Source organism: Callorhinus ursinus, unplaced genomic scaffold (genome assembly GCF_003265705.2).
Source record: "Callorhinus ursinus isolate GAN/ISIS: 27379988/994484 unplaced genomic scaffold, GSC_fseal_2.0 scaffold1, whole genome shotgun sequence".
Classification (NCBI taxonomy): Eukaryota; Metazoa; Chordata; class Mammalia; order Carnivora; family Otariidae; genus Callorhinus; species Callorhinus ursinus.
This window is the reverse complement of record NW_027397063.1, coordinates 61,640,821-61,652,038: the sequence shown is the minus strand read 5'-3', so window position 1 is coordinate 61,652,038 and position 11,218 is coordinate 61,640,821. Positions and strand designations below refer to the sequence as shown.

General features: G+C 45.3%; 1 long non-coding RNA gene across 1 annotated transcript; it reads right to left on the bottom strand.

Moving 5' to 3' along the window:
- Positions 1-3,138: 3,138 nt before the first annotated feature.
- On the bottom strand, positions 3,139-10,924 carry LOC141374452 (uncharacterized). Its single transcript, XR_012381354.1, has 5 exons — positions 10,777-10,924; positions 10,425-10,556; positions 4,716-4,850; positions 4,143-4,237; positions 3,139-3,401 (listed from the first exon to the last, which is right to left on the bottom strand). It is a non-coding gene; the product is annotated as an uncharacterized lncRNA (long non-coding RNA).
- Between the last annotated feature and the right edge of the window lie 294 nt (positions 10,925-11,218).

Below are 11,218 nucleotides of genomic sequence, written 5' to 3'. Positions count from 1 at the left end.
TCTCTCTCTCTCTCTGTCTTTCATGAATAAATAAATAAAATCTTTAAAAAAAAATAAATTTTCTACTCTAAAGTATCTTTATATCAACTCTAGGGGTCCAAATGTGTCCCTACAAGTTCAAAATGTTGAGTATGCACAGATTGTTTAGATGAGATCCTGTCAGGCAGATTACCACAGAAGAGGTGGTGCGATTCATCTAAATTTGCAAGGACCTGAGAATGGGCCCTCCCCACCCTAACCCCTATTCCTTGAGTTATAATATAGGAAACTCCAGGGAGCCCTCCATCCATTTGTTCATTCATCTCTTTATTAGGGTATAACCTATATACTGTAAACTATATCAATCCTAAGTAGCCTACAACTTGATGAATTTTTACATATGAATACGCTCAGGAGGTATCCACAACTCAGACAGAGATAGAAGACATTTTCAGCACCTCAATAAGCTCCCCCATGTTCCCTTCCAGTCAATATCTCCCCCCCCAAAATCATTCTTACCTCTATCACCATGGATTAGTTCTGCCTATTTTTGAACTTCACACAAACGGAATTATGAATACATACTCTCTTGTGTCTGGCCTCTTTTTCTTAACATTATGCCTTTCAAACTCAGCTGTGCTGTTGTGTGTAATAGTTCCCCATTTTTTTTGTTGTTAGACAGTATTCCATGGTATAAAGTATACCACAATTTATTTATCCATTTTCCTACTGATGGACATTTGGATTGTTTCCAGTTTTTCACTATTCTTTGTTTTTTTAAGATTTTATTTATTTATTTGAGAGAGAGAGAGTGAGAGACAGATCATGAGCAAGGGGGAAGGATAGAGGGAGAAGCAGATTCCCTGCTCAGCAGAGCCCAAAGTGGGACTCGATCCCATGACCCTCGATCATGACCTAAACCAAAAGCAGATGCTTAAGCAACTAAGCCACCCAGGTGCCCACTTTTTCACTATTCTGAAGAAAACAGTCTCACATATGTTTTGGGTATACATACCTAGGAGGGGAATTGCTGAGTCATTGGGCATATATGTGTTTAGCTTCACTGTATTGTATCCAACAGTTTTCCAAATCGATTGCACCAGCTTCCGCTATACCAGCAACATATGAGAGTTCCAGTTCCTCCATATTCTCTTCAACACCTGGTATCATCAGTCCTTGTAATTTTAGACATTCTTATGAATGTGGATTTCTTTTTCTAAATTTAAGCTGCATTACAGGCTGGGCTTGTAATGCAAGGCCTCTGTTTTCCCAGGGCTTTTCCCAGGTGGTAGGCTGCTGCTTGGGAAATGACTTTCCTAGGGAAAGCATTTGGAAGACACAGGGAGGGAGGATGGAGGGCCAGATAGAAATGAAATATGCATGCACATATGCACATGCACACATACTCAACTAGAGAGGAATCTGCAGTTTTGGAACATCTCGGAAATTGTCTCTTCAGTTTGGATAAACTTAACTATAGGCACCCTGGCTGGGATAAAGGGATGATATAGGAGCAACAAGAGGAGATGGAATTTTTGGAGCTTTGGAAGGAAAATAAGCACTGAGTGAAGAGAGGGGAAAAGAGCCCACAAATCAGCATCTTTAAGCTCTCTATGAGACCCACGGGATGATCCCAACTGGAGATGCCACATCCCACAGTACTTCACCTGAAAAGCACTTCCTAGCAAGGAAGGGAGATCTCAGGTTCTGGATGTATGAGGTGCGTTCTTCCATCCAAGGCCCAGGGCTGTCCCTTCCCCCAGGCTCCTCTGTCCCTGGGCAGGAGAAGAAATCTGTGGTTGGAAGAACTGGAGGCCTGTGTTCCCAAAAGCCAGGGGGTAGAACACCTTTTGTGCACCATCCAAGTCCTTTTGGCCTTGGTTCCTGTTCCAGCCACTGCTACAGTGACCGGGTTTCCAGGAGTGATGGGCAGTGCCTTGCCATGTTCCATTTGTTCTCTCCCAGGTTTTCCCTGCCACCAGGTCTTGGGATGCTTCTGGGAGCTGCTCCACTCTCACACACCAACAACAAAGAACCGAGAGAATTAGCACCCAGTGGAGGAACCCATAAACCATGAGAATGGGGGGCGATGGACAGACGCTTGCTATTTCATCCCCAGGACAGATGGTTCTCCAAAACATTTTATAAGGCTGTTTAGAAGGTCCCATAGGATCAAGCAACCAGTTAGCCATAACGGGGCCAACTGGATAATGCGTCTTTGTGCTGGCTCTCCCTTATTCTCTGTGTCACTTCCCTTTCCCTTCACCCCTGCTCCTTGGAATTCTGTTCCAAGTAATAAATTACTCAGTTTCTGCTTTCAGAGAAACTAAGCTAGAACAGAATCATTGGTGGATAACTGGGCTCTGACAGGGCCTCCTTTGCTATAAGCATTTACTTAGAAACCAGTGTTCAGATGAGCAAAAGTCTGGAGGGAGGCATGGCCAGGGATAATGGGTCATTCCATTTAGTTGGAACATAGAAATGGGGAAGGAGACTAACAGGAGATAAAGCCAGAAATGCCCCTTGGGGCCTTGCTGTGGAGGACTTTGCAGCCATGTGTGGGAGACTAATCTTTGTTCTGGAGACAATGAGAAACCAGTGATGGTTTTCGAGTAATGGTTGGCAACACCAGACCTTCAGCAGTGGGAAGGAAGAGACGTGAACCGTGTGGTGAAGTAGAACTAGAAAGACTCGGCCCCTTGCTGAAGAAGGCCAGGGACAGAGAGAAATAAAAGAAGATCCTGAGGCCTGGAGTGCAGGAAGGGTAGGGATCGATTCATGGAACAGGAGGAGGAGGAGGAGGAGGTTTGAGAGAAGTCAATGGGCTCAGCAGACCCTAAACCCCCTGGCATCACCCTCCTGAGCTTTGAAATCCTCACAAAAGGAAACTCCCGGGAGGCCAATCCCAACCCACCAGAGGAAGATCCCCCTGCCTCTCTTTTCATCCTGGGAAGACAAGTGGGTGGGCATGAGGCTACAGGGCTCAGATCAGGCTATTTGGGGACTTACAGACAATGACACGATGCCTGGGAAGGAATATTGAGGAAGGAGGCAGATATCATTTAGCCAAAGGGGTGCTGGGTTGTCATTTGCCATTTTCAAGAAATGTTTGTCATATTCATTGTAGCCACCACAAACAATGAATTCCATGAGCCCAATTTATGTTCTATACTCTGTATGGCTGATTTAAATGTGTTTACAACAATTGCAGATTTCCGTTTTCCTCTGGTTGAGCCAATGTGGAAGCACGCAGGATAGAAACCAAAGAGACAAGCACACTGGGTCCAGGGATGAGGCCCCAGCAGGCCTGGGGGCAGGGGCAGGGAGGAGCTTCACGGGAGATGTCAGGCTCTCTTCTTGATTCCCTTCATGGAGATGGAGAGGGGCGTCCCTGGGAGGCTGGTTTGGAGAAGCTGCTGGACCTAAGTGAGCAGGAAGAAAAGGCCTGTACCCTCTTCAACTTCTTTGCATGGGCCCCAAATAACAGCTAATGTCTTGTTGTACATCGACCAGGGCCCTTGTGCAGCAGCTCTCACTACAAGGCAAGGTCTAGGACACAGGTGAGGACAGGGAAGTGGGAAGGAGGTACTTCAGGTCACCCAGGTAATAAATGGTAGAGACAGGATTCAAACCCAGGTCTTTCTGGCTCCCAAGTCGGTGCTCCTTCCATGGTACCATACTGCCTTCCTTTCTACCCAGTGCTCACGATATACTAGGGGGGGGGGGCAAGGCCTCTGCCCCAGGGCTGGGCAGAAAGCTCTGGACAAGTTAGGGCTGAAGCCAGGGCACAGAAGACAAATAGAGAAGGAAGGGTGATTTAGATATGATGCAGAGAGCAGCAAACCACAGTCATGGACCGAATCTGACTTACTGCAGGTTTTATGGTATAGATCACAAGTTAAGAATGCTTTTTACATTTTTGAGGGGTTGAAAAAAGTAAAAAAGTCAAAGTCACATGAAAATTACATGAAATTCAAGTGTCAGTATCCATGGTCAGGAACCATGGCTCCTAGCCCTAAAACCAATGTTGCCATGGAGCTCTGCCCCAGCTTAGGTCTCTCTTTTCCTGCTTGGTAGTTGTTCCTTGACTTTGGGGCCTGGAGGCCAAGGAGGCAGGAGCAGGTTGTCACCACCCCTTCTGGGAGAACCTCTAGAACACTCACTATGCTCTGCATCCAGTCTAGATTGCGTCTCGCGGGGCTTGGGGTGTTCTCCATCCTCAGCACCAACTGCAGCACCATCTTGGTATTCTGAGAAGCTGAGAAACATGAGTGAAAGCTCCTGTTCTCATCCCTGATTCCCACACACACCCCCCCCCGCTGCCTAACATCCTTCGTCCCTCTCTGTAGACTCCCTCAAAAGTCTAGATGCGTCAGGTCAAGAGGCATCTATATTGCAAGAAATGAAAGGGCAATTAGGTGGAATCCAATCATCCCACTCCCCACTCTGATCCCCAACCACCAACAGCTTAACCTCTCCCTGTGCGGATCTGGGAAAGTAGCTCAGAGGGGAGCAGTAGGTGGTCAGGAGCTGTGGGGGAAATAAAGCTGGGAGGAATGTGTAGGCACTTTTGATATGATATGGACAAAATGCAAGGATCTCAGGATTGTCGGGGACCTCAGGAGCCATCCAGTTCACATCCTGGCCTTGATCTGAGGTACATAGAGGGGGCTTTCCTTTGTCCATCACAGCATCCAGCTCCGCCGGGGGTGGGAAGGAGCATGCATGTGAGTTACCCGGGTTGCAGAGGGCATGGTGGTCTGGGCAGCAATCTGATGCCATGTGGCAGAATTCATCACAGTAGCAGCTTCCTCTCTTGCAGTGGTGATCTGTTCCAAGGCAGCAGAGGGGCTGGGGTTGGGAACAGCTGCCTGAGAAAAAGGGACATTTAAAAAGAGACAGATGTAGGGGTACCTGGGTGGCTCAGTCGGTTGAGCATCCGACTCTTGGTTTCAGCTCAGGTCATGATCTCAGGGTCATGGGATCAAGCCCCGTGTTGGGCTCCTCACTGAGCAAGAAGTCTGCTTGAGGATTCTCTCTCCCTCTCCCTCTGCCCCTCCCCCTTCTCCTGCTCTCTCTCTCAAATAAATAAATCTTAAAAAAAATTAACTCAAAATGGATCACAGATCTGAATGTAAAAGTTAAAACTACAGAACTCTTAGGTGAAAACATAGATGTAAACCATCATGGCCTCAGACTAAGCAATTTCCCAGATATGACACCAGAAGCACAAGCGACAAAAGAAAAAATGTACTGGACTTGATCAAATTTTGAAGTTTTGTGCTTCTAAGGATAGTATCAAGAAGGTGAAAAGACAATCCATGGAATGGGAGAAAATATCTGCAAATCACACATGTGATATGAGAATTTTATCCAGAGTATATAAAGAACTTTTGCAACTCAACAAAAAAAGACAAATAACCCAATTTTAAATGGGCAAAGGATATATCCAAAGAAGACAATACCAATGGCCAATAGGCCCATGAAAGGATGTTCAACAACATTTGTTATCAAGGATATGCACATCAAAACCACAGTGAGATACCACTTCACACCCATTAGGAAACGAGTGTTGGTGAGAATGTGGAGAAATTGGACCCCCACATATTGCTGGTGGCATTGAAGAATGGTGCAGCCACTCTGCAAAAGAGGAAAACAGTTTGGCAATTCCTCAGAATGTTTAATGTAGAGTGAAAACCATATGATGTTCACGACCCTGTGAACACACTAAAAACCACTGAAGTGTACACCTGAAAAGGATGAACTTTATGTCACATTCGTTATATCTCAGGAAAGCTGTTATTAAAAGGAGAGGCGCAAGAATGAGATGGAGCTGAGAGAAAGAGAGAAGACTGAGAGAGAAGAGGGAGACAAGAGGAGGAGAGAGGCAGCAGTGGGGCAGCAAGGAATAGGGAAAAGCAATAGAACCACACACAGAAGTGTGACAAGAGGGACAGAGAAAAACCCCACCGAGCTGGAGAAAGATCTCCATGGTCCCTATTCACAAAACAGTTTCATCAACGCTGATTCGGACCATTTTCTCAAGGTGCTCAGTTCAATTATATCTGACCATTGCCTACCCACTACAAAGTGAAGGGGCTTATCTTCTTTAAGGGAAGGGGAAAACAAGGCGTTGGCAGGCAGGGAAGTGGCCGCGGTCATCTAGCGAGTCAGTGGCTTAGGTGGGAATGAGCCCCAGGATCTCTCACACCCAGGATTCTCAAAGATGTCCTTCCTCTCTTTACCTTGACCTACTCAATCACCTCCTGTTAGGTTAGCACCTGTGTGGGGCTTTGTTTAGGGATAAACTTGAGGGCCTTCCAAGGTTGACAAGATCAACAGGGAGCAGGTCCCTGAGGGGATGGGGGGTTGGGTGTGGCCAACCCAGCCTGTTATGGAAACAGGCACCGGCAGGTGCCTGGTCAAAGGGGAGCAGTGTCCTGGGAGGTCAGACCTCTCAAGGTGATGGCGGGCTAGGCCGGGGTGGTGACCCCTGAGTTTGGCATGGCTTCTGCCTCTTGTTGAGCTAGAAGCCTCCTGTAAGTGATTAGTTCCCCTTCTCACATCACCCCCTCTTCCCGAGTGTCAGGTTGTCACCAATAACAAGGGTGGATCAAAAAGGGCTGGGGGTGGAAAAAAGCCCCAGAGACTATCCAAACAAGAGTTGTAGTCCATTTGGGAGTCAGAAATCAATTCAGTGGTCATAGTCATGATGAGCATTTATTTTAATAAGATGGAATGGAATGGAATGGAATGGAATGGAATGGAATGGAATGGAATGGAATGGAACGGAACAGAAGAATAGAATAGCATAGCATAGCATAGCATAGCATAGCATAGCATAGAATAGAATAGAATAGAATAGAATAGAATAGAATAGAACAGAAAAATCCACATACATTGTATATAAGTATAAGCTGTTTGGAGTTCTTTTTGAAATTTTTGTTTGTTTTTACATACATGTATGTATGTACCGAATCACCACATAAAATATACTTATTAATGTAGATTGTGGCCAGAAAAGTTTGAAAGCCACTGATCTAGAAATGGAAATTTTCCAAATTTCCATGCTTGAGTGGGTGACAGAACTGGGAGTAGAACTGGCAATCCTGGATTCTTCCCTGCTTTTCCCACCACACCAAGCTTCTCATTCAAAAAGCCTGTTGTTGCACTTGCTTGTCGACCATTCTCTAAACACCCCGCGCACTGCTGCTTTGGAGCCCTTGCTGAAGCTGTTTCCTCTGTGTGAAACACCAGAGCCACTAAAAGAAAACATTTTTATCCTTCAAGGTCATGTTTAAATTCAATATTCCCTGGGTTGCTAAGGAACAAGCTCATTATTCTGAAAATGAGAAATGAATAATTAAACATTTATCCAGCCTTTCCATACAAACCAAGGAGTTGACAAGGGAAAAGTCTTTATAGAAGAACTCCAGCCAATAAATGCAGAAGGAGTGATAGAATTAGAAAGCCAGCATTTGGCAACCCCTAATTTAAAAAAAAAAATGGATCTAAGCAACAATCATCACTGGGATTAAAACCATTAGACAGAGGTTGAGGGGGAATGTTTATAATGGACCTACAGCAGATGCATCTGGCTGATCAAGCTGAATACAGGAAAATGGGACCACTAGACCTTGTGTGGCTCCTTCAGGATGCAATAAGAAGTACACAGCCCCATGTATGGTGTATTCTTGACAGAAGAAATGAACCTTAATTACCAGGTTTCAGGAAATGCAGGGGACAGAGGCACATCCACATGGGTTCAATCAGATAAATTCAGAATGTAGGACATTCTACAGGACAAACGACCTGGTTTCTTCAATAAAAAACAGCATGAAAAAAAAAAGGAAAAAGAGACTGATAGATTTGAAGAGCCTTAAGATATATATCAGTTAAATGTGATGTTTGGATCCTGATTGAATAAGCCAATTGCAAAAAGGTCTTCTTGAGAATTGGAGAAATATGAATAGGTATTAAATGGTAGTAAGTGGGGCGCCTGGGTGGCTCAGTCAGTTAAGCGGCTGCCATAGGCTCAGGTCATGATCCTGGGGTCCTGGGATCGAGCCCCTCATTGGTCTCCCCACTCAGCGGGAAGCCTGCTTCCCCCTCTGCCTCTGCCGCTCCCCCTGCTTGTACTCGATCTCTCTCCCGCTCACTGTCAAATAAATAAACAAAATCTTTTTAAAAAATGGTAGTAATTACTTTAAGTATTTCAGCTTTCATAAGGTATTGTGGTTATATTTTTTAATATGGTGGATAAGAATTTGGGCAAAACGTTGATAATTTTGAAATTAGCCAATAAGAACATTGGGTTCATTATACTATTCTTTCTTTTTTGTGCATGTTTGAAATTTTCCATAATAAAAAATTTAAAAAAATAAATGTGATCTACTCTGAGAGGACTTCCTACATTCCCCCAACTGGGAGGGAAGGGATTAATTACATTTATTGGGATTAACTTGTTCCTTTTACCCTTAAAACCTATTTATTTTAGCTTTTAACCCTCTTTTAATCCCTCTCTGTTATTACAGCCTTCTCTCTGGAGGTGTGTATCTGCCTTCCCTACCAGCTCATCCAAGGTAGGAAATGCAGCACTGTAATGCTGGTGTCAAATAATTTAAATTTAATTTAATCTAAAAGATCTGAATTGAACTTGGGCTCTCACAGTGTCCAAGGTCAGGAGACAGTTATAGCTCATAACCAGTCCTGACTGGTTCTATCATAAAAATGACAGTATAATGTGCTATGGTGAGCGCTGTGAATTGTACAAGACTGTTGAATCACAGATCTGTACGTCTGAAACAAATAATGCAATACATGTTAAGAAAAAAAAAGAAGAAGAAGATAGCAGGAGGGGAAGAATGAAGGGGAGTAAGTCAGAGGAGGAGACGAACCATTAGAGACAATGGACTCTGAAAAACAAACAGGGTTCTAGAGGGGAGGGGGGAATGGGTTAGCCTGGTGATGGGTATTAAAGAGGGCACATTCTGCGTGGAGCACTGGGTGTTATGCACAAACAATGAATCATGGAACACTACATCAAAAACTAATGATGTAATGTATGGTGATTAACATAACAATAAAAAATTTTTTTTAAATGACAGTATAGTAAGAGACCCAGTACCTCTTCATTCGTTCATTCATTCATCCATTTTATTCTGTTGAGTGACTCTCTGAGCCAGGTACGATGGTGGATCATGGACATATATTCTAGTGCCCTCCCCCACGAGACCCTGCAAAAAAAAAACACCTTCTAGGATCTTAGTCTAGTGAACAGTGTCATCAAACTCTGAGTCACCAGAACATCGCCATGCTGTACCTTTAGTGCTCTACCACAGGTAAGCGGAGAGTGCCACAGAATTTGGTGGAGGAGCAGTGAGCCCATCAGGAAACAGCTTCCTAGTCAGGAGGCAAAAGTTCAAGTGACTCTGTGACCATCCTGTTGGCTTCAGACCAAGAGGTTAGTGAAAGTGACAAGCTGCGGGGCCCAGACAGGAGTGGGTGAAGAACCCAATAATAGAAACTGCTAAGAGTTTGTGCCCCTCCAGAGCAATACTTCTGAAACGTATCTGACAATTTTATAGGGAAGAGAGCAAGTGTGCTGAGGAAGGGTGTGGCAGGGGGACACTGAGCAGCCCCCTCCTCCTCTCTACAGTTCCCAGTGGTCCTGCTCCAGCCCCAAATTTACAAATCACACTCGGCAAACCTGAAGTGTCCCCAGAAATCCTTTCTACAAAGCAATTTAATACCCTATCTGTTGTTACTGCTTAGCATGCCCTTTGAGGCTCCTTTTCCCACAAAAATTATTCCTACCAATGGCATTTCGTTTTCTCACCAAAGACATTTTGTAAATACAACTTTATCATCCTATCCATTTCCAGGGATATTTTAGCAAAACAAATCCGTTGGTGCCTGGCAGTTGCCCCTTGAGTCTGCCTATTTCTGGATCTAGGCTTGTCATACCACACTCCTTCCTATCTCCCCTACAGTGCACATTCTAGAGTCCCATGCTGCCCCTACTCACAGGAACCTCTTTTGGACACTCCTCTGGACTCCCCAACCAAAACACACCTTCCCAAGCTAATCACCCAAGGACATCTTATACATATGAAGGTGGATGGATGCACAGAGAAGCCACATTAAGCACAAGTAGGTGCTGAGTAAATGAATTATTTAATTAATGAATTAGTGAACATTAGCCCCCCAGGAGGTGAATCATGCCAGGAACAAAAATGAATGAATGATTGAATGAATGAATGAATGAATGAATGAAAGAGACTAGAGGCCAGGTTCCTTTGACCTGCTAGCCTGGCTCCTCACCTGTCTCCTGGTTTGGGACCACAGGGTTCAGCCACAGCAGGAGGAGAACCAGACGCATGGTTGCAGGCATTGAGCGAAGACAGAATATTTCAAGGACCAAGGCTGGGGCTTTTAATACTCACCCATCCCAGGAAGCTTATTTGGGGTCTGCAGCCCTGGGGAGGGGCCGGCTCACACCTGGGCAGCCACTGGCAGAAGGCAGGCGTGTGGCACCAAGACAGTGGCACAGGTGTCCCAGCTGCTTGGAATAGTTTCTGCAAGCAGAGGTAACATAGGCAAGAAAAAAAAAATTACTTTTCCCATCTCCTGGGGGGTTCCAGACCTGTGGGAGGAGCAGAATCAGAGAAAACAGAATGATACTGCTGTCACGGATTTTGGTGACTTTCTAATCTGAATCACACATCCCCTCCTGCCATTTTATAGATAAGGATCCTGAGGCCCAGAGAAGGCAAGAAGCACCACAAGTTCACACACCTCAGTTATCGTAGAGCTGAGGGGAGAATCTAGACCTCCTGGCTCCCGCTCCGGGGTTCTTTCAACCAAACTACAGCGGACGTATTCGGAGATGCCCCCTGGGAGGTCCCATCAACCAGGAAAATTAGCTGAGCAGCTCTATTCCCCAGGGTTGGTATAAGTTGTCTACACCACAGAGCTACTAGAATGCTGACAGAACAGAAGGTTGGGGGTAAAATTCTAAATTTAAGTGGCGCCGGGGTGGCTCCGTCAGTTAAGCAGCCGACTCTTGATTTCGGCTCAGGTCATGATCTTAGGGTCGTGAGATCGGCTCTGTGTCAGGCTCTGAGCGAGCTCAGCACGGAGTCAGCTTGAGATTCTCTCTACCCCTCCCCCCGCTCACGGGCTCCCCCCACCAAAGAAAAGAACAGGAGAAGGTTGAGGTTTAGAAATTCACGGGGAC